The 24,770-nt window shown below is 45.3% G+C and overlaps 1 pseudogene; it reads left to right on the plus strand.

Moving 5' to 3' along the window:
* Nucleotides 1-387: 387 nt before the first annotated feature.
* The window catches only part of LOC120917474, a 1,233,721-nt pseudogene continuing 1,209,338 nt past the window's right edge, over nucleotides 388-24,770 (plus strand).

Raw genomic sequence — 24,770 nt, forward strand, 5'->3', positions numbered from 1 at the left:
TGCTATAATTAAACACCAGAAGGACACACTAAATATGATATGCACCATCTGAACTAACCTCTTTTTGTCTGTACTAAACCAAAGATAACCCCCAACTGATACGGCGCATTATTTTTTTTCATGATAAATCAATGTCTAACAAAGTATCCTATTTATTATTATGCATTCCATGCATTTTGCTTTGGTGCAGTGCTAGTGAACTAGCTCGGCTTCACCTTTACACAATCATGTCAGTCATTTCAATTGAATTTGGGAAGCTATTGAATTTTGGCTAGCATTGCATGTAAACTCAATACTCCTATCTTCCATCACCCCTTAACCTTCTGTATAATCTGCCTCCTGAGGCCCTGCCTATAGGCTATTTTGTTTTGTAGGAGGGGCAGCAGCAGGGTGTGCTTTCTGGAGGAGCTGAAGCAGAAAGTCACTCTGAAGATTGTTACCTCCACTTTGCTTCACACCAGCAGTCAATCCCTAGCTTTTTCCACTTTTAAACCCTTATTGACAGAACCATGTCCCGACCTCTTACTGACCAGGAGAAGCGAAAGCAGATCAGTGTTCGAGGTTTAGCTGGAGCAGAGAATGTTTCTGAGCTCAAAAAGAATTTCAATCGCCACTTACACTTCACACTTGTGAAGGATCGCAATGTAGCTAACCCTCGAGACTACTACTTTGCCTTAGCCCACACAGTGCGTGATCATCTAGTGGGTCGGTGGATCCGAACACAACAGCATTACTATGAACATGATCCTAAGGTGAGTTGCACTTTGAACAGGTAACTGTATTCAATAAAGCTTGAGAGTCTTGATACTTTGGTACTGTTCATACTGTTTTCAATGAACACTTTCTTACTTTGTATTGAACACTAAACATTTTTTGCTGTCTTTAGTCCTATAGACTTAAAGCATCTGATTTGCCAAAATTTGCTGTCTTTCCTCTTATAGATTTAAATGTCTGATTTATCAAGCCTCATGCACACTGGACGTTGGCTCAATGTACACGGGGCACTTTTACAACAGCTCCTAAATAAGGATGAGCTCCGGCGTGTTCGCACAGTCCATGTGCAGAGCCCGCCAGGAAGTCTGCACCGTGCTGCGCTAATCACAGGCAGGGAGACATTTCCCGATGCTCGGCTGCAGAGATCGGGAAATGTCTCCCTGCCTGTAATTAGCGCAGCGCATTGCCGACTTCCTGCGGGCTCTGCACATGGACTGTACGAACACGCCAGAGCACATCCTTACTCCTAAATGATTATACACGATACGCTTTTACAACTGCTCCTAAATGATAAAACTTGACAGATAGTAACCCACGTTTAAAATGTCTGTTTTGCCGCATTTAGAAGCGTTTCAATAATAAAAAAAAATGTAAGTGCCCAAAAATGAAAAACGCCTATAAACGAAATGCTGCTAAATGCGGGTTTACTGTGTTTAGTCGCGTTTGGCGTCTGAAACGTGGAAATTTTCTGCATCTGAACCCATTTTATTGCTTTCAAAGAAACACTGTACTGCCTAAAAATGGCAAAGAAGGAGACTGTGTACATGGTCACAGGATAACATTGAATGAGTTCAGGGGCAGCTGGAAAAAGCATCCAACTGCCTCTGAACGTACGTTTAGCAGCATCCCGTGTACATGGGGCCTAAGGCCCCATGCACACGAGACGCTGGTAAACGCATGTTTAGAGGCAGTTGGACAGCTTTTTCAACTGCCCCTGAACACATTCAATGTTATCCTATGTGTCCATGCACACAGTCAAGTTTTTCAGCATTTTTCGGCAGTTGCGTTTATCCTCGTTTTTTCAGAAGCAAAAAAATGGGTTCAGACGCAAAAGTTTCCACGTTTCAGACGCAAAACGCAGCTAAACGCGGAAAAACGTGGTACCGGCGTTTTGCCGTGATTTCGTTTATAGGCGTTTTTAAAGGTGACCTATTTTTTTACATTAGAAATCTCAAAGATGATGGCAAATGATGAAAAACCATTAAAAAAACTGCATTGCATGGTGGACAAGACACAACTTGTGGCAGGTGACGTGACAAGTGGACAATTTACAACTTGTGGCAAGTGGACAATCCACAACTTGTGGCAAGTGGACACTCCACAACTTGTGGCAGGTGACATGGCAGGTTATGTGACCAGGTGATGTGGAAAGTGGATATTCCACAACTTGTGGCCAAGTGACATGGTCAGGTGACGTGGCCAGTGGACATTCCACAACTTGTGGCAGGTGATGTGGCAAGTGGACAATCCACAACTTGTGACAGGTGACATGGCCAGTGGACAATCCACAACTTGTGGCCAGGTGACGTGGCAAGTGGACAATCCACAACTTGTGGCAGGTGATGTGGCCAGTGGATGTGGCCAGTGGACAATCCACAACTTGTGGCAGGTGACGTGGCCAGGTGATGTGGCCAGTGGACAATCCACAACTTGTGGCAGGTGACGTGGCCAGGTGATTTGGCAAGTGGATAATCCACAACTTGTGGCAGGTGACGTGGCAAGTGGACAATCCACAACTTGTGGCCAGTTGACATGGCAGGTGACATGGCCAGTGAACAATCCACAACTTGTGGCCAGGTGACGTGGCCAGGTGACGTGGCCAGGTGACGTGGCAAGTGGACAATCCACAACTTGTGGCAGGTGACGTGGCCAGGTGACGTGGCAGGTGACGTGGCCAGTGGACAATCCTCAACTTGTGGCAGGTGGCGTGGCCAGGTGATTTGGCAAGTGGATAATCCACAACTTGTGGCAGGTGATGTGGCCAGTTGACGTGGCAGGTGACATGGCCAGTGAACAATCCACTACTTGTGGCAGGTGACGTGACCAGGTGACATGGCCAGGTGACGTGGCAAGTGGACAATCCACAACTTGTGGCAGGTGGCATGGCCAGTGGACAATCCACAACTTGTGGCCAGGTGATGTGGCAGGTGACACGGCCAGGTGACGTGGCAAGTGGACAATCCACAATTTGTGGCAGGTGATGTAGGCAGGTGATGTGGCCAGTGAACAATCCACAACTTGTGGCAGGTGACGTGGCCAGGTGATTTGGCAAGTGGATAATCCACAACTTGTGGCAGGTGACGTGGTCAGGTGACATGTCAAGTGGACAATTCACAACTTGTGGCAGGTGACGTGGCCAGTTGACGTGACGTGGCAGGTGACGTGGCAAGTGTACAATCCACAACTTGTGGTAGGTGACGTGGCCAGGTGATGTGGCAGGTGACGTCACGTGGCCAGTGGACAATCCACAACTTGTGGCAGGTAACATGGCCAGGTGACGTGGCAAGTGTACAATCCGCATCTTGTGGCAGGTGACGTGGCAAGTGGACAATCCACAACTTGTGGCAGGTGACATGGCCAGGTGATTTGGCAAGTGGATAATCCACAACTTGTGACAGGTGATGTGGCCAGGTGACGTGGCAAGTGGACAATCCACAACTTGTGGCAGGTGTTGTGGTCAGGTGACGTGGCAAGTGGACAATTCACAACTTGTGGCAGGTGACGTGGCCAGTGGACAATCCACAACTTGTGGCCGGTGATGTGGCAGGTGATGTGGCCAGGTGACGTGGCAGGTGATGTGGCCAGGTGATGTGGCAAGTGGACAATCCACAACTTGTGGCAGGTGACGTGGCCAGGTGACATGGCAGGTGACGTGGCCAGTGGACAATCCACAACTTGTGGCAGGTGACGTGGCCAGGTGATTTGGCAAGTGGATAATCCACTTGTGGCAGGTCACGTGACAAGTGGACAATCCACAACTTGTGGCAGATGTCGTGGTCAGGTCACGTGGCAAGTGGACAATCCACAACTTGTGGCAGGTGACGTGGCCAGGTGACATGGCAAGTGGACAATCCACAACTTGTGGCAGGTGATGTGGCCAGGTGACATGGCCAGTGGACAATCCACAACTTGTGGCAGGTGTTGTGGTCAGGTGACATGGCAAGTGGACAATTCACAACTTGTGGCAGGTGACGTGGCCAGTGGACAATCCACAACTTGTGGCCGGTGATGTGGCAGGTGATGTGGCCAGGTGACGTGGCAGGTGATGTGGCCAGGTGATGTGGCAAGTGGACAATCCACAACTTGTGGCAGGTGACGTGGCCAGGTGACATGGCCAGTGGACAATCCACAACTTGTGGCAGGTGACGTGGCCAGGTGATTTGGCAAGTGGATAATCCACTTGTGGCAGGTCACGTGACAAGTGGACAATCCACAACTTGTGGCAGATGTCGTGGTCAGGTCACGTGGCAAGTGGACAATCCACAACTTGTGGCAGGTGACGTGACCAGGTGATGTGGCCAGGTGACATGGCAAGTGGACAATCCACAACTTGTGGCAGGTGATGTGGCCAGGTGACATGGCCAGTGAACAATCCACAACTTGTGGCAGGTGTTGTGGTCAGGTGACGTGGCAAGTGGACAATTCACAACTTGTGGCAGGTGACGTGGCCAGTGGACAATCCACAACTTGTGGCCGGTGATGTGGCAGGTGATGTGGCCAGGTGACGTGGCAGGTGATGTGGCAAGTGGACAATCCACAACTTGTGGCAGGTGACGTGGCCAGGTGACATGGCAGGTGACGTGGCCAGTGGACAATCCACAACTTGTGGCAGGTGACGTGGCCAGGTGATTTGGCAAGTGGATAATCCACTTGTGGCAGGTCACGTGACAAGTGGACAATCCACAACTTGTGGCAGATGTCGTGGTCAGGTCACGTGGCAAGTGGACAATCCACAACTTGTGGCAGGTGACGTGGCCAGGTGATGTGGCCAGGTGACATGGCAAGTGGACAATCCACAACTTGTGGCAGGTGATGTGGCCAGGTGACATGGCCAGTGGACAATCCACAACTTGTGGCAGGTGGCGTGGCCAGGTGACATGGCAGATGACATGGCAAGTGGACAATACACAACTTGAGGCAGGTGACGTGGCCTGGTGATGTGGCAGGTGACGTGGCCAGGTCACGTGGCCAGTGGACAATCCACAACTTGTGGCAGGTGACGTGGCCAGGTGACATGGCAGGTGATGTGGCCAGGTGTTGTGGCAGGTAACGTGGCCAGGTGACATGGCAGGTGACGTGGACAATCCACAACTTGTGGCAGGCGACGTGGCCAGGTGATTTGGCAAGTGCATAATCCACTTGTGGCAGGTGACGTGGCAAGTGGACAATCCACAACTTGTGGCAGGTGACGTGGCCAGTTGACGTGGCAGGTGACGTGGCCAGTGGACAATCCACAACTTGTGGCAGGTGACGTGGCCAGGTGATGTGGCAGGTGACGTGGCCAGGTGACGTAGCAAGTGGACAATCCACAACTTGTGGCAGGTGACGTGGCCAGGTGACATGGCAGGTGACGTGGCCAGGTGACGTGGCCAGTGGACAATCCACAACTTGTGGCAGGTGTCGTGGTCAGGTGACATGGCCAGTGGACAATCCTCAACTTGTGGCGTGGCCAGGTGATTTGGCAAGTGGATAATCCACAACTTGTGGCATGTAATGTGGCAAGGTGACATGGCAAGTGGACAATCCACAACTTGTGGCAGGTGATGTGGCCAGTTGACGTGGCAGGTGACATGGCCAGTGAACAATCCACAACTTGTGGCAGGTGACGTGACCAGGTGACATGGCCAGGTGACGTGGCAAGTGGACAATCCACAACTTGTGGCAGGTGGCATGGCCAGTGGACAATCCACAACTTGTGGCCAGGTGATGTGCCAGGTGATGTGGCAGGTGACACGGCCAGGTGACATGGCCAGGTGACGTGGCAAGTGGACAATCCACAATTTGTGGCAGGTGATGTAGGCAGGTGATGTGGCCAGTGAACAATCCACAACTTGTGGCAGGTGACGTGGCCAGGTGATTTGGCAAGTGGATAATCCACAACTTGTGGCAGGTGACGTGGTCAGGTGACATGTCAAGTGGACAATTCACAACTTGTGGCAGGTGACGTGGCCAGTTGACGTGACGTGGCAGGTGACGTGGCAAGTGTACAATCCACAACTTGTGGTAGGTGACGTGGCCAGGTGATGTGGCAGGTGACGTGGCCAGGTGACGTGGCAAGTGGACAATCCACAACTTGTGGCAGGTGACGTGGCCAGGTGACGTGGCCAGTGGGCAATCCACAACTTGTGGCAGGTGGCGTGGCCAGGTGACGTGGCAGATGACGTGGCAAGTGGACAATTCACAACTTGAGGCAGGTGACGTGGCAAGTGACACGCTAAATACACGTACACTGCTGCTCTCTCAGCTGCTCTGGTCTCACAAAATGGCTGAAATGGTTAAATAATACTGTTTTTTGAGCTTAGGGAGGGTCTTATGATGTTTCTTAACCAAACGCTTATAAACGCAATAAAACGCTGTGAAATTCGCGGCAAAAACGGGCGTTTTAAACACCGGTTTTTGCGTTTGAAAACTTGTGTTTAGATGAGTTTGCATTTGCATCTCGTGTGCATGGGGCCTAACTCGTGTTTATCAGCGTTTCATTTATAGCCTAAAATAAAGCTAAAAAACACCAGTAGCTATGCAGTGAGTTTTTAAACTTTTTTCAATGTTTTTGCAATTGAGTTTGTTAGCGTTTTTTTGCATTTTTCCCACGTTAACGTCATTTTTATTTTTTATTTTTAATGGATCACAAACGTTAAAAAACGTTGTTGAGCGACGTTTTTGAGCATTTATCGACGTTTATCGAGCATTTTTACACCTTAAAAACGTCTCTCAAAACCCACTAGTTTTGTGTTTTTTCTATTGCTCAAAAACGCCACTGCCCAAAACTGCTGATAACAGCCTTTGGGTGCATGGACACATATAGCTAGATTCACATAGAGTTAGGCCGGCGTATTAGTAGATACGCCGACCTAACTCGGAATCTGCGCCGTCCTAAGTTTAAGTGTATTCTCAAACAGAGATACACTTAAACCTATCTAAGATACGACAGCTTGCGCCGTCGTATCTTAGGGTGCAATATTTAGGCTGGCCGCTAGGTGGCGCTACCATTGCGTTCGGCGTAGAATATGTAAATCACTAGATACGCCAATTCTGGAACGTATATCCGCCCGTCGCAGTAAAGATACGCCGTTTACATAAGGCATTTTCAGGCGTAAAGTTATATCATCAAATAGCTGGACTAGTAATGTTAAGTATGGCCGTCGTTCCCATGTCGAAATTTGAAAATTTTTACGTAGTTTGCGTAAGTCGTCCGTGAATAGGGCTGGACGTAATTTACGTCCACTTCAAAACCAATACGTCCTTGCGGCGTACTGGGATATGTACACAGACGGTGCATGCGCCGTTCTTAAAAACGTCAATCACGTCGGGTCACAGTTAATCAACATAAAACATTCCCCCCACATCCTCATTTGAATTTGGCGCGCTTACGCCGGCCTATTCATGCTACGCCACCGTAACTTAGCAGGCAAGTACTTTGTGATAAACAGAAAATGTAGCACTAACAAACTCAAAAATATATAGTACCAAGTGAGGTAACAACACTCATAATGTAAGAGCATATATGTGGACTACTGACATGAATAAAAGTAGCTCTGTTCTTTTTCTTCTTTTTCAACATGTGTTTTTAAGCCAGTAGACAAGGTAGTGTATTCAGGATTTGTACTAGACGGTGCAAGCTTATCCCTGATCTCTCTTATTTCCTTATCTAATAGAGAGAGCCTTGCCTGCTTTCTCTCTACCAGGAAAGTGATCAGTTTTAAGCCTGCATCATTGAAATATTTGTACCATAGATCAATGTCAAGTTCGCCCTGTTGTGGGAATAAATCCCATCTCAGGCCTCTAGGGACCATCTGTTCCTTAATATATTGGTCTAGGAAAGCAATATCCCATTGGAGATGCACCTCCGAGACCATTACATTTTTTAGGCGTATGAATAAACCACTTATCTCACTATCTCCAGTACTGGAGGTGAAAACCCCTTGAGGATTAAAGGACCTTGATGCCCTATATTCAAAAACATCCATTGTAATCACAAAGGAATGAGAAGCAGCAGTGATAATGTGTCAGAACAAAGAATAAAAATAAAGAAAAAACTGCGCTAATTCAGAAAAAAGGTGCCAAGCTGCTACATACAAACAAACAAAGCCAGAAAAATGATAAACAGAAAATGTAGCACTAACAAACTCAAGAATATATAGTACCAAGTGAGGTAACAACACTCATAGTGTAAGAGCATATATGTGGACTACTGACATGAATAAAAGTAGCTCAAACGGTGCTCAATATAAAAGGAAAAGTTGTAAAGTCTATATCTTAAAGTTGAATGAACATCAATTGGGTAATTGGTGCAGGGAAACAGGTGAGCTGCTATCCAGTAATTGAGATGCAACAGGTATACAAGTTGTCTGTAGAACTCTATGAAGATCACAATCACATCAAGGTATGGAGTGGGTATAAACACGCTTACCAGATGGGTTGGACTCTACTACTGTACAGCAAAGAGTCAACCAGACATTGTGGTCTTTGGAAACCGGGACCACTGAAACCGGACTAGGACCATGAGCAGGACTGGAACTCCAATGGAATGGACAACAGGAACCAGCAGTGCTTGAATGGTGTATTGCGTCAACACCACAAACTCTGAATACGATCCTTGGACCATCAGTCAGGAGGTGCAGGCAGAGGATGTAGCTAAATGTCCAAAGAAGCCATAGGGTGGATGATATAAAATGGAAAAAGGAACTCCAATAGTGCAGGTCAATTAAAACCAAAAAGGTTTATTTATAAAAGTCATAAATAAAATATGACATAGGTAAAAGTGATCACGTACAAGAATAGCAATGTGGGGTGTTCAATAGCAATACCCGGCGCGTTTCGGCTAAGTAAGCCTTCAACAGGGGCATAAGGATGCACCCCCACATTACTCGCTTAAATACACATAATGGTTACAAGGCCCTCCCCCAACAGGGTGGCGCCTTGAAACAGAATATGATGTAACAAGTATGCATTGTAACAAACATATACACCAAATGGGTACTGATTGGCGGGCCCTACCTAAGTACCACCCCACGCTTAAGGACAAATGTCACTAAGACAAGTAAAACAGAAATTGTGGGCATAAAATGTCAAACAGATCCAAAGCAGCTGCTTAAAGGTTAAAACATATGTAAAACAAAGCAGAAAAAGAAACAGGCTCCAATAGAGTCTATAGCAAGCTCTGCAGCAGCGCTGCAAACAGTGCGTTTGTGAGGATCAAACAGTCAGTTTAGTGAGATGATTCAAATGGTAGTGCTGAGTGCTCCTTTCACCAAAAGAGGGGGATGTTCACCACGTGGGGGGATTCCTGATCCCCTTTGGGGATTAAACTCACCAGAGCCCAAGAGTATATCAGCATAAACATTCAAATTCTCCTCCGATCTCTCCGATCAATGTTGTCACAGTGTGTGGTGTCCCAAACTTGGTACTCGTAACCTCATCGGCAGTTGCAAGAGATAGAGTCCCACACAAGATGTAACTTAACCAGTTGCAAAATGTTTACTTGAAAAGAATAGAACAGTTGTTATACAAACAAACTGTGCACAGATCCCTCAATGAGGGAAAAATTGATCGGTCAATACATCAAACTCCACCTCACGGCAGTCTCCTCAATGTCTCCTGATACCAACGGGTGTGAACCTGATGGCTGAATGTAGTACCTGGAAGGTCTCAAGCCAGGGAAACAAGAGGGACAAAAGAGGGCCTCCAATGGTGTAGTATAAAGTAAAATAGGACATTTATTGAAAACAAGTTGTGCTTACATAAAAACCATAAAAACGAGCATGTAAACAAACAGTGGCGTCCTCTGTGCCGTCTCATGTCACTCCTGGTGTACGTCTTGTCCTACGGCCAATCCCTACGCGTTACGAAACTGTCTTGTTTCTTCGTCTCTGTTTCAGACGAAGAAACGAGACAGTTTCGTAACTGTCTCGTTTGATCCTCACAAACGCACTGTTTGCAGCGCTGCTGCAGAGCTTGCTATAGACTCTATTGGAGCCTGTTTCTTTTTCTGCTTTGTTTTACATTGTAACAAACATAATGAAATAAATAAAATAAAAAGAGCAATAGTTCTCCAATCAAATATGCATTAAACACTGATACCGCATGCATCACATACATATACAGTAAATATCAACATAGTGCATATATCATGTCAATCAAGACAAATAGTCTGCAACACTTTGTAATTCAGCTAAAGATAGCATGGATTATACTGTGTCACCAGACAGGGAAACTCTCTAATTGGTGTGTATGGGGACACTGCGCCGCCATGATGTATTATGAACATTTCACATTTAATACAGCGCCGCAACGGAGCATCCACAAACTGCCACCTGTAAATGGCAGCGCTCATACTTGGAGCTATGAAGTCCCCCATAAGTGTATTCACAAATGGGGAACAGCCCCGCATTTTCGCTGATCATTACAGCGCTGGTACAAGCAGACCGCGCATGCACCAATCAGGCGAGACGAGGGCGTGGCGCAGAGCCGCGCCAGCCAATCGGCAGGCACCTCTAGATGACCCCCGCACCAATCAGATGTGCGATAGCGTGCACACCAATAAGGTGTCGAGGGGCGAGCCTTGTAGCCGCGCTGACCAACAAGCAGCCAGACATCTCCCCACACCATCGGAGGGCGGGCATACGTCACGCAACCGCGGCCTCCAATCGGCAAACGCCGTGGGGCTGGCAGCGCGTCATGCAACGAAACCCCGCCTACCGATCGGAGGAATCATAACAATTCACTCAGACTTACAGGCTGTAACAGCCTGAAACTCTCGGATGCACCTAATGGACAAAGTGACACCAAACCTCAAAACGGAGCCATAGATGCCAAGTGCTCCAACAAATCAGGCACTATAATAAATATGTCTCTAACTTGAGATGCGGCACCGACCAATTGGGCATGGAGGAGAGTGCTAGATACTTTCACATATAAAAACTAAAAAAAAAGGGGAGTGTCAAAAAGGTTAGTAAAAAAAAAAAAAGGGTTACACGCAATGCAAGGGTGACCTCAATTGGCCCACCCAGACTGGGACAACAAAGGCCACCAATGATGCAGTGCTGCGATCTGAAAAACTAATAAAAATAATCATTGTGGCGGAGAAACAACATGGATAACAAATAACAACCACATTGAGTCTGCACCCACAAATGATGAAAATGAATAGACATGAGACCACAAAGTGTCTAGAAATATGGGACTATCCCACACCCATAGATCCATGACAGATAGAGATAGGCATGGAAACGAGTGCAAAAAAATGAAAGCAAAAAAAAGGGAGATACAAAAATACCACTATACACTATATACACTATATGGACACACGAACTCAAGGTGTTCAACCCTGGTTAATGAAACAATTGACGTCCCAGTCAACGTTCATGCCATGTGGGGTATAGCATCTGAGCTTGTGTATCCAAAAGGTCTCGAGACGCCCCTTATTCTGGAGTCGCCTCTCCAATGGGGGACGAATCTGTCAATCACCTGAAACAATGATCCCTTGGGATCAGAGTCATGGTGTTCGAGATAGTGCCGTGACACAGTGTGTTTAGGGCAACCCTTTCTGATTTTCGCTATATGCTCATTGACTCTAATAGAAAAATTTCTTATGGTCCGTGCCACATATTGAAATTTGAAAGGACATGTTATGAGGTATATAAGAAGGCCAGTATGGTGGCCTGAGTTTATGGGAGGAGCCCGGAGGGTATTTAAGCAGCCCACTCACACATGCTCTTTGTCGGTTCAGTGTGCAGTACTACACGTCACTGGGCCGACTCTTCCCAGCTCACCTCATGTCCGTGAGTCTGCGCATTCAATCGCATTCGACATCGCAAGCGCTTTGCGGCTTTTCCCTTCATGGTCTTCGCCGGCGGTTCCCGCTTACTGTCACAGGTATGATTCAAACCTTTTCGTATCTTGTGCAATCTTACAATTCGTTATGCTTCCTATCCTGCATCCCTTTTGGGAAAAAATCTGCCTGAGTTACTTTTGCTTATGTTCCAACATCATTCTGCTCAGGCATAATACATTTGCAACTTCCTTCTGCCAAACATAAGATTCATTTGTAAATCCATTTGGAGATTGACATGTGTTTGTATGGGTTCTTTGGCAGATTGAGGTGGTAATTGGACTCACATGGTGCCTTCTCTGCTCTTGATTAGCCTGGGGGGATGGGTGGTTGGTAGGTGTTCGGTTTCAAAGCAAGGGGTAGCATACACTCTACAACCAATTCGTATCAGATTCGTTCAATACTCCTTACTATCAATTCGTATCGGATTCATTTCATGCATTTTACAACCATTTTGTATCAGATACATTGCATACTTTCTACCGTTGTCATTCATTGTTTCCCCCATGTCGTGTGTTTTAGTTCCCGCTGCGGAACTTACGAATTGCTTGTACACGGCTCTTCTCTCTCATTTATTTACCAAAGTTATTGCCTGTGTGTCATGCATGGCACCACACCACACTCTTGGGATGTGTTGCACATCCACTCCAGTCCAAAGCAAACCCAGTCGCACGTTCACTGTCCCAGGTAGGATTCGTTAGCTTGTTTGTCATGTCAAATTCGTGGCCACTCATGGTGCCACCTGTACCATATGTTTGGTTCCCACAGTGGAGCTTACAAAGCATTGATACGTACTTCTTGTGTTCTATTTTCTACACCAAACCTCGTTGTTTTGCCCCATGCACGGCAGCACGCTACACCTTCCCGACATGTTTCACTCCAGCCACAGTCCGCCGCAAACTCACTCGCATGGCCCACTGTCGCAAGTAAGATTTGTTATTACATTCTTTATGTTCTATCAATTTGCTACCATTCGTTGTCTCCCATATCGTTCATTAGTGGCCCCTATGGAACCTACGATCCAAACAGGCGTTGTCCTTCTACCTTATACTGCTTGCTTAAGGTACAAACAAACCAGGTGTTTCTATCCTTTCTCAGTAACCCAATTCTTATTGATTGAGACCTTGCAACCATGCAAATCATCTCAGCAGTCTGATACCCTTGCTGAGACCCTGGCAACACATGACCCTTACAAAATGCAAAAAAAAAAAAAAAACGCAAAAAGGAAAAAAATATATAAAACGCAAAAAAAAAAAAAATATTGCCACCACGTAATCTCAGCCCAGCAACCTGACACCTGTTGAGACCATTGCAACGATGCAAAATTCGTCTCCACAGCCTGACACCCTTGTTAAGACCCTTGCAAACGCAATACCGTCTTAGCAGCCCCACACTCATCGAGACTCTTGCAACCACACTAAATCGTCTCAGCAGCCTGACACCCTTGTTAAGACCCTTGCAACACATGACCCTTACAAAACGAAAAAAAAAAAAAAAATGCAAAAAAAAAAAGAAAAAAAAACGCAAAAAGAAATAGAAATATAAAAGTGCAAAAAAAAAAAAAAAATGCCACCACACAATCTCAGCCCCGCAACCTGTTCAGACCGTTGCAACGACGCAAAATTCGTCTTCGCAGCCTGACACCCTTGTTGAGACCCTTGCAAACGCAATACCGTCTCAGCAGCCCCACACTCATGGAGACTCTTGCAAGCACGCAAAATTCGTCTCTGCAGCCTGACACCCTTGTTGAGACCCTTGCAAACGCAATACCGTCTCAGCAGCCCCACACTCATGGAGACTCTTGCAAGCACGCAAAATTCGTCTCTGCAGCCTGACACCCTTGTTGAGACCCTTGCAAACGCAATACCGTCTCAGCAGCCCCACACTCATGGAGACACTTGCAAGCACAGAAAATTGTCTCAGCAGCCTGACACCCTTGCAAACGCAATACCGTCTCAGCAGCCCCACACTCATGGAGACTCTTGCAAGCACGCAAAATTCGTCTCTGCAGCCTGACACCCTTGTTGAGACCCTTGCAAACGCAATACCGTGTCAGCAGCCCCACACTCATGGAGACTCTTGCAAGCACACAATTGTCTCAGCAGCCTGACACCCTTGTTAAGACCCTTGCAACACATGACCCTTACAAAACGCAAAAAAAAAAAAAAAAAATATGCAAAAAAATAAAAAAAAGCAGAAAAAAAAAAATTGTCACCACACAATCTCGGCCCAGCAACCTGACACCTGTTGAGACCATTGCAACCATGCAAAATCGTCTCAGCAGCCTCACACCATTGTTGAGATCCTTGCAAACGCAATACCGTCTCAGCAGCCCTACACTCATCAAGACTCTTGCAACCACACAATACCATCTCAGTAGCCTCACACCATTGTTGAGACCCATGCAAACGCAATACCATCTCAGCAGCCCTACACTCATCAAGTCCCTTGCAACCACGCAATACCATCTCAGCAGCCTCACACCATTGTTGAGACCCTCGCAAACGCAATACCGTCTCAGCAGCCCCACACTCATCAAGGCCCTTGCAACCACGGAATACCGTCTCAGCAGCCTCACACCATAGTTCAGACCCTTGCAAACACAATACCGTCTCAGCAGCCCCACACTCATCAAGACTTTTGCAACCACGCAATACTGTCTTGAGCAACCTCCCACTCGCCAAAGACCTTTGTGACCATACAGTCTCGCCCCAGCAACCTGGCATTCATTGAGACCCTTGCAGCCAGACAAATCATCTTTGGCCTCATGTACACTGCTGTTGGTAAAAAAAAAAAATAATGGGTTCAGACGGATGTTCAGAGGCATTCGAAACGCATTCTAAACGCCAATGCCTGTAACAGCTTGTAAACACTGCCAGATGCGGTAACTCATGTTTACCAGCGTTTCATTCACAGTCGTTTTCATAAAAAAATTAAAATAAAGGGGAATATTGTCTCAGCAACTTGACACTCATTTGAGACCCTTGCTAAATGTAATATCATCTCAGCTACCTCACACCCTTCTAGACCTTTGCAACCACACAATCTCATCTCAGCAACCTGACAGCCGTTCAGACCTTTGCAGCCATACAAAGTCATCTTAGCAACCTGACACTCATTTGAGACCATTGCAACTGCAATATCGTCTCAGCAACCTGACACCCATTCAGACCCTTGCAGCCATACAAAGTTGTCTCAGCGGCCGACACTCATTTGAGACCATTGCAAAACGCAACATCGTCTCAGCAACCCCTCACTTGTTGAGACCTGTGCAACCACACCATGCCATCTCAAAACAAACCTCATAATCATCGAGACCTTTGTAACCACGCAATATCGTCTCAGCAAACCAGACAGACCCTTGCAACCACCAATACCATCAAACCTTCATACTCAAGGCCCCTGCCACCACACAATATCGTCCCAGCAACCTGACACTCACTGACACCCTTGCAACCGCACAATATTGTCTGCAGTAGTATAAAACACTTAGCGGCACGCACCTACATGCAAACCCGAATACAAACTAAACTTGCAAACACACCTCAGTGACAAAAAATCAGCCACACAAACACACAGTGGCACCCAGTTGGCCATTAATCTTCAGTGGCACGCGGGCCACTCATCTTTTCTCAGTTTTTTCCCTGCGGTTAGTTCAGGTTTTCATCCAGCACCAGCGAGTGCACGTTGGCCTGCGAGTGCACGTTGGCCTGCGAGTGCATGTATATCGTCTTGTTGAGCACCTCTGTATTGTCTTGATTTTCTCACACCAATGCAAGATCCAGTCCAAGTTCTCAAACTAGACCAAGCATCAGTAGCAGACTTAGCTATGTGGGACAACTTCCCCACCTGATAGAACATCATTTCAATCTTCATCCCGACAGTGTCAGCTGAGCCACCAAAGGCTTTTGCAGCCATTTTTAGGCCGCCACTGGTTCTCCAAAACTTGGCCCCCAGAAATTCTCTTACATTTTTGCTTCACCCAGTCTTCATCACACCTCGTGCTGCACCCCATCGTGGCAGCTGCCCAGGTCTGGGACCACACTTGAACAGGACAGACACTGTTCTTCACCACAGACAATCAGGCCACAGCCGACATCATCAATTAAGATAGATCTAAGTCACTCCCCATCACTTCCTGCGCAGGCTCACGCAGTTGTCACTCCGTCACCAGTTAATATCTTATGTAGACGTTTTCCAGGCAAATGCAAAAAGCAGCTGATGCGCTATCCTATTCCAACCTTGGAATGGATGTTTTTTCCAGCAAGAGCCTGGAGCCGACCCAACAACTATCCCTGTCCCACCATGGACATTGCTGACGACGGACTGAAGTCGCATCTCGCCAACGCAATCCAACTTATTAACCACTCCTTGGCACGCAACACACTGAAGGCCTATCGCACTGCTTGGAACACTAATCGCAAATTTTTGGCCCCTTGCCCCGGAGCAGCAATAGGCAACGTTGGACACATCCTAGCCTTCATATCGTATTGCCACATGCAGCTGACCATTTCTCAATACTATCACGCCATATCTAGATGGCATCCAGCATTTCCTGTCCCTGCAGGACCCCAGTAAACCGTCAGTATTCTCGAGCCCATGCAGTCAAGTCCCTCCTACAGGGCATACAGAAGCACCAACCTGTAGTCAGTGGCAAGCGCCTACCTTTCAAGAGTCCCCTCTTTAGGGACATGTCTAAAATCCTTACTCGTTCCCTGTTTAGGGCTTTGCCCAGTCTAGTCACCCAACAACCATCTACCAGGCCTTCTACGGTTCCCTACAACCTAGTGAATTTAGTCAGCGGCTCCGGCAGTCACACACTGCTCCGACGCCACCTGACTCGCTTTCGAACCACTACACTCTCACAGTCTGCAAACGCAACAAACAGGCCCCTGGGGTTGACATCAACCTGTTTCAGACTGACAACGCCTGACGCCCAGTGACGGTGCTCGACCCACTACTGCTCCATCTACCCAGCCAATCTGATGGTAGCTCGTTGCTACCCTTTCTAAACCAGCTCCCTGAGTGTCAGCCAGTGTGTCAAGCATGTCAGAATCCTCCTAAGTAACTTGGGCTTCAAACCCCAGTCAGTTCTCTGGACATTCTTTCCGAATTGGAGCAGCCTCAGTTGCCTCCCAACAGGGAGTACCAGACTACGTAATCAAAATACCAGGCTGATGGAAGTCTCCTTGTTTTGCCACATACATCCCAAATCCTCATGAAGGAATGGCACAAGCCTTTACCAAGCTGGCTCAAGAAATCAATATAAACTATTTCCCTATCTGAGTCTTTTGCCCCCTTTTCTTGGCATACTGACCAGACCACCAAGGCACACTTCAGGTCTATTTATGTTGTAAGTCTTGTCGCGTGTTTATGTGATCCACATCTCTCTCGGTCAGAGGGTAACGACCATAAATAAGAAGGCCAGTATGGTGGCCTGAGTTTATGGGAGGAGCCCGGAGGGTATTTAAGCAGCCCACTCACACATGCTCTTTGTCGGTTCAGTGTGCAGTACTACACGTCACTGGGCCGACTCTTCCCAGCTCACCTCATGTCCGTGAGTCTGCGCATTCAATCGCATTCGACACCCTCCCGCCCTTCCCTTTTTCAGGGCACTTCTCAGCATGTCCTTCTTCAATTAACTACCCATTACTTACCTTGGGTATTCCCCCTTTTCTTGGCATACTGACCAGACCACCAAGGCACACTTCAGGTCTATTTATGTTGTAAGTCTTGTCGCGTGTTTATGTGATCCACATCTCTCTCGGTCAGAGGGTAACGACCATAAACAATAAAGCTTGTAGTGAACTGCTTCATAGTGTACATCCAACCTGTCACTGTTGAGGAGAACGAATCTATTTTACGTCTGGCTATGGTATTAACGACACAGACATTGCAGGAGCGAAATTGATAAAATCCATTAGCCTCAGGAAAGAATGATACTTTCTTTGGGGGATCAATAGTATTGGGGGCTATGTTGCTTTGAACTGAGCGGGCACCCCTAAAAATGATACCGGCTCTATTAGGTAGTGAAGGCCCCAAGATCCTGTCATTAAGAAGAATTTTCCAGTGTCGATTTAGGATTTTACTAATCTCACTATGTTGGATGGAATAACTAGTGAAAAAGGACCACTTAAAACTCTCCTGTTTGGCCACCATGGGTATAACCTGTAAAAGGGAAGCCCTGTCGGTGGCAGACACAGAATTGATAGCATTATCCACCAATGCAGGTCGATACCCTTTATCAAGAAATCTAGTCTTTAACATATCACTCTGAAGGTGGAAGTCACTGTCCCTGGTATAGTTCCTCCTAAGACGGAGGAACTGACGGTGGGACAGATTCTAACCACCTGCGGTGATGACAGCTATCGACCGGAATGTACCCATTCCGGTCGGTAGGTTTGAAATAAGTTTTAAATTCCAATCTGTCAAGGGTAGTGGTGATCTCCAGATCCAAAAAGTGTATTGAGGTGGGACTAGCCTCATAAGACAATACAATCCCCCAGTCATTGTCATTAAGCTGGATCATAAAGGCATCTAAAGATTCCCTGTCACTCTTCCAGAGGAAGAGGACGTCGTCTATATACCTGGCCCAAAAAAGTAGCTCAGGTCTCCTAAGAGCATAGACGACGTCCTCTTCCCACTGGGCCATAAATAAATTTGCTAGGCTGGGGGAATATTTAGCCCTCATTGCCACGCCCCTGATTTGGGAGTAGAAAACCCCCTGAAACCAAAAATAATTATGCTTAGTAGCAAATACCAGAAGTTCCATGATAAAATTTCTCTGTAAAATAGAGAGCAGGGAGTTTCTAGTCAGAAAAGCTTCGACAGCGGCCAACCCTAGATGATGTGGTATGCATGTATATAGTGCTGCCACATCAGCAGTAACTAATAGGATGTCACCCTGGTGTCGAATCTTTTCCAATAGTCTGATCGTATCTTCTGTATCTTTAAGATATGAGGGGACTAGCTTTACTAAGGGTTGAAGATAATGGTCTATATATTTTCCTATCCTCAAAGTCACAGAATCGATCCCGCTGACGATAGGTCGTCCAGGGGGATTAATCGAATTCTTGTGAACCTTCGGCAGGTAATATATGATGAGGACTCTCGGGGCCAATGGTACCAAAAAGTCCAGTTCTTTTTTATTTAGAATATTTAGAGAGGAACCCTCCTTAACAATATCTACCAAAAGTTTCTTATATTTAGTAGTGGGGGCATTAGGTAAGATGGCATATGTGGTCCTATCTTCGAGTAGTCTATTCATTTCTAAAATGTATGCAGCTTTATCAAGTATGACAATCCCCCCTCCCCTTGTCGGTGGGGCGGATAACTAGATCCTTCCTGAGGCACAGTGCTTTTAAACCTGCCTCAATAGATGGATCCTGATGGAACTTTTTGGGAGGTAATTTGTCCAAATCCTCCAATACTAAACTCCTGAATACATTAATAGATGAAGATGTACTCGGAGGATTGTATAAAGACGGATTTGACAATCCAGAATGAGTAACATTATCAGTGGAGCTGATGGTATGACTGTTGGTTGGTCCAGTGGGCATAGGGCCTGTCTGGCTAGAACTCACTGGATCCTGACTGGGTGTCCACAAAAAATGTCTTTTGAATGTTCAATTTCCTTACAAATTTTTGTATATCAATAAAGGTATTAAACTTGTTTAATTTCCTGGGCGGAACAAATTTTAACCCTTTGCCTAATACTTGTTGTTCATGTTCGGAAAGTGTAACAGAACTTAAATTAAAAATTCCTGCATCTATTTTGAGGAGTGTGTGAGGTGTGGGTCCATGAAAATCCTAATCATAAGACTGGTCAGGGCCCTCAGAATGGTAGTTATAAGGCATTCTATGATACTCATCAGAGTCATTCCTATTAGAATGGGAATACGGTTCGTACTGTGTATCATAGGTCCTATACATATTAGGAGGGATAGGATAGCCTTGTTTCCTTATGGGAGTGTGATGGGAGGGGCCTTCCCCATTGGGTCTTCCCCGACCATCATACCACCCATTTTGTGGGCCATTAGGATATGTGTAATTCCTATCCGCATAATTTTGACCACCACCTCGGTGGGACGGGGCTCTCCCTCTGTTGGGGTTTTTACCACGTCCTCCCTCACGATTAGGTGGAACAAAATTCTTTCTGTTGCCATTGGCGTTAGAATGGTATACAGTAGATGTCTGCGGAGGAGTGGAGGAAGGTGGTTGAAAAAACAATCTCCTATCAGGGATAATGCCTGTAATAGGTGGAACCTCCATAGCCTGAGGGTTCTCTGCAGAGTTGCCATTACTGGCCATCTTTTTTTGCCAGTTAAAAAACAATTGGGTAGCATAATCTGATACGTCCCTATTGTATTTTTTTTTGTTTTTTATTTCTCTGGTCTTTTTCTTTTTCAACATGTGTTTTTAAGCCAGTAGACAAGGTAGTGTATTCAGGATTTGTACTAGACTGTGCAAGCTTATCCCTGATCTCTCTTATTTCCTTATCTAATAGAGAGAGCCTTGCCTGCTTTCTCTCTACCAGGAAAGTGATCAGTTTTAAGCCTGCATCATTGAAATATTTGTACCATAGATCAATGTCAAGTTCGCCCTGTTGTGGGAATAAATCCCATCTCAGGCCTCTAGGGACCATCTGTTCCTTAATATATTGGTCTAGGAAAGCAATATCCCATTGGAGATGCACCTTAGGCGTATGAATAAACCACTTATCTCACTATCTCCAGTACTGGAGGTGAAAACCCCTTGAGGGTTAAAGGACCTTGATGCCCTATATTCAAAAACATCCATTGTAATCACAAAGGAATGAGAAGCAGCAGTGATAATGTGTCAGAACAGAGAATAAAAATAAAGAAAAAACTGCACTAATTCAGAAAAAAGGTGCCAAGCTGCTACATACAAACAAACAAAGCCAGCAAAATGATAAACAGAAAATGTAGCGCTAACAAACTCAAAAATATATAGTACCAAGTGAGGTAACAACACGCATAGTGTAAAAGCATATATGTGGACTACTGACATGAATAAAAGTAGCTCAAACGGTGCTCAATATAAAAGGAAAAGTTGTAAAGTCTATATCTTAAAGTTGAATGAACATCAATTGGGTAATTGGTGCAGGGAAACAGGTGAGCTGCTATCCAGTAATTGAGATGCAACAGGTATACAAGTTGTCTGTAGAATACAGTACTTGCCTAGCTAACTTACGGCGGCGTAGTGTAAATACGATACGCTACGCAGCCGCAAAGATGCGGCGGTCTATTTGAATCCACCTAATAGGATAACTTGGAGAGTTTAATGACTGTAGAAAAAAACATCTACAGCCAAAAACAGCTGCTGCAAAAACTTCCAGTGTGCATGAGGCCTCAAGGTTATTCAATCACTACTCAAAATATAAAAAAATTCAAGGATAACTCCACTTTTGTGGGAAAAAATTGTAAATAAAGAAAAAATAATATAGCATACAATTGCGACATAGGTCATATTGTAATTGAATGTTATTAAAAATTACCTTTTTCAATCTGCAGCTCTGTAATTTTCAGAAAATTCAATGCAATATGGCTACCGGGAGGTGTACAGGAGGTGTACAGAATATGTACAGAACGCCCCCCAGAAACATAATTTCCTACTTGTGTGATTGGCTTATCAATTTTCCCAGAATCTGCCCTAAGATACAAGTCATATTAGAGGCATCCCTTGCAACAAAAATATCATTTTTGGTGAGATACAAACAATAGGAAATCATGTCTAAAGGGATGCAGGCCCAGCAGCTTTCCTCATTCGTGCCCTGCTGGTGCTACAGCTGATTGATAATTGATTGATTGATAATTATAAAGCCACTCCCATTAGAGACAAACACACAGGGATTTCTTCAGAATAACAAAAAGTAGGAATCTGCAACAAAATTTGTAAAAATCCTTGAAATGTACATCACCCAGACTCACTCGTCTCCATGTCCATGTCACACAAGGAAGCAAACGCGATCACCGCTGCCGTTGCTGGCGGCTCCGGTAGGCGGTGGAGGGCAACAGAGAGTGGCAGGAGGGGGGCCCTCTCCCGCAGCCAATAAAAGTGATCTTCCAATGAATCCACTGCAGAGACCACTTTTATCTTGAAGCAGACCGCCCGCTCCTGAAAAGGATACTGGGGTTATGGTAGGTAACTGCTACCATAACAACGGTATTCTTCTTCTTCTGGCGGGCGGTCCGGAAGTGGTTAAGTGGTTAAGCATGGATTAGATGTAATTACTGTAATTATTTGCTATTTTTTCATAGTAGTTTCAAAATGTTAGTCATTATTAAAGAAGAGAAAAATATAAATCGCGCTACCTCTACCACCCTTCTTGACAAACACGAACGTATAAAAGTGGGTGATGTCTAGCGATATATATGAAAAGCTCGCTGTTAGATCAAAGCACTGACATATGATGGCCGCTAGGGTGCACCATGCAGCCACCTCCACACCCCTCAACAATAATAGTGATGGTGATTAAAAGAAAAAAAACAAATAACACTTGGATCAAAAACCATAAACTGAATTTGAATTTTAACTCTGAATAAAATAATAATAATAGTGATAATAAACAGTCCAAAGTATTGACAATAGAAAGTCCATATATAGCAGGTAAGATGTTAAACACCCGTGCATCTGTATCAGATTAGTTGTCCAAAAGAAGAGAGTGACATGTTAAAATTGCACTTACAATTATGCAGTAAAAAAATCGGCTTGAATCTAATGTTCCGGCCGGTACAAAAAACTCTCAGGCACCCATCCACTGGGGGAACGTTTAGAGCTTCTTGGGTGACGACAGCGCACCCCTCGCCCTACGTCCGTTTCGTAAGATATTACTTCTTCCAGGGGCACGAGCAGCGCGCTGCGTCACCTCTATATATTTAAACACAAATAAACCAAGCCTCGCTCTGGTTCATGGCCACCTCCCCGACCTGCACACATGACAGGAAGGAAAGAGGGCTCCAATATGGCGCCCATTATTGCAGACAGAGGGGCAGGTTCACATAGAATCCATTTACACTACGCCGCCACAACTTACTGGAGCAAGTGCCGTATTCTCCAACATAGCGCCCACCGCCTGAGATACCTGTGAACGTCCAGTGCGGGTGGACTAGGCAAAATGGCGCCCATCCCTGTGCATGACATTCATTGTATGCGGCGTGTGGGCTACAACATGGCGCCCAACCACGCAGACATAGGGTCAGAGCAAAACGAGTGTTTTAAAAACAAAAAAACACTCACATATCGCCGTCACCGCAACTCTAAAGATGTGGTGACGGCCAACACCATATGAACATTAAGACCCTGTCAAAGGCCTTATCAGTATTGCTTTATATATGTGGACCTAGATGTAATCTGCCCGCTAGAGCGACATCTAGTGGTCAATATCAATAATGCATTAAAAACACTAATAAATGAGTGTATTAGTGGAACAATGTTACTACATGGCACCCCATGAATACAAGTGTGCCATCAAAAACAAAGGGAAGGAAAACCTTTTTTTGAGATCTGATTCACAATATAGACATGCTCGAGGAGAGCCCTCAAAGATGTATATGTCCACTTGTATTGATACCGAAAACCAATTGGAATCACACAAGTGGGACATATCTTAGATATACTGTCCTACATATAGAAATGGCTGAATGTTAAATGAATATAATAGGTGCCAGGAAACCGACTCAAATAAGATCACTCGGATCTAGAGTGGCAGCCTAGGTAAAATATCCAACCACTTAATTGAATATTAAATACAGATTATTAAAGAGACTTAATAAATGTGAAAAAAATTTAATTAAATGACATTAAAAAACTAGTGATTATACAAGTGTCTCGTGAAAAATTGCATATTTAATTCCTAAAGGAAAACCACTGAAATAATGTGGTTTCCACCGTTTAATCAAAGTTGTGAACTGTGAATAAAGCTTTTTAACCCCAGCTTTAAAGTGCACTGGTCTATGGAGTAAACAATGAACCAGAACTAGACTTAGTGAAAAACATATTATAAAGTCCAAAAACAATATATCCTGGACACTAATCTAGTGCTAAGAACACCACACAATATTGACAAATGAAAAAAAACAAAAATATCTAACACCACTAAGAAGTATGTATGATGCATATCATTCTAATCTCCAAAAGCCCATAATCAGCAGATCAGGAGTTATTGATAAAGGCATTCACGTCAGTATCGACGTTTAAGCCATGGGGCACATAGGTCTTCATTCACATAGGTCTTCATTCTATGGATCCAGGTCATTTCTTGCCGGGAAATTTTCCTTACAAGAGAACTACCTCTCCAGTGCGGCTTATATACCTTCTGGTGCTGTATGGTCTCATTTTTATGAGCATATGTGCATGAGTTTAAACTTTTATGTAACTTTTCCAAATTGTGTACTGTGATAATATGCTGATACTGTACTGTCTTGTTCACGAAGTTCTGTTTATCATCATTTTTTCTTCGTATAACCCTTTTTTTATGAATAAATATATTTATAGATTTTCTACAATATCTACTTGTACCGTCAAAAGTCCATTCCATTAGCCCAGACTATTTTCCAGTTTCAAGAGCCCTTTTAGTCCTCCCTATATATTGGAGCCCACATGGGCACTGGATGAGGTAAACCACACCCTCAAAGGAACATGTGATAAATGGCTTGACTTCAAAACTCTGTCCTGTGCTACTGGACACAAAATTGCAAATTGTTCTATCTCTGCAGATATTTAAAGTGCAGACTTGGCAGTTCTTGCACCGATGGTAACCCGTGAGTTGTTGGAAAAAAGTCCTCGTGCTCGTCGGAGGATCAGGGGCAATCCTATTGCCAAGCGATGAGGCGCCTCTACAAATAACTTGGGGTTTTTCAGGCAGTATACTCTTCAGTATACGATCACTTTCTAGTATATCCCAGTGCTTCTGAATCATCTGTTT

The sequence above is a fragment of the Rana temporaria genome, chromosome 11 (genome assembly GCF_905171775.1).
Source record: "Rana temporaria chromosome 11, aRanTem1.1, whole genome shotgun sequence".
Classification (NCBI taxonomy): Eukaryota; Metazoa; Chordata; class Amphibia; order Anura; family Ranidae; genus Rana; species Rana temporaria.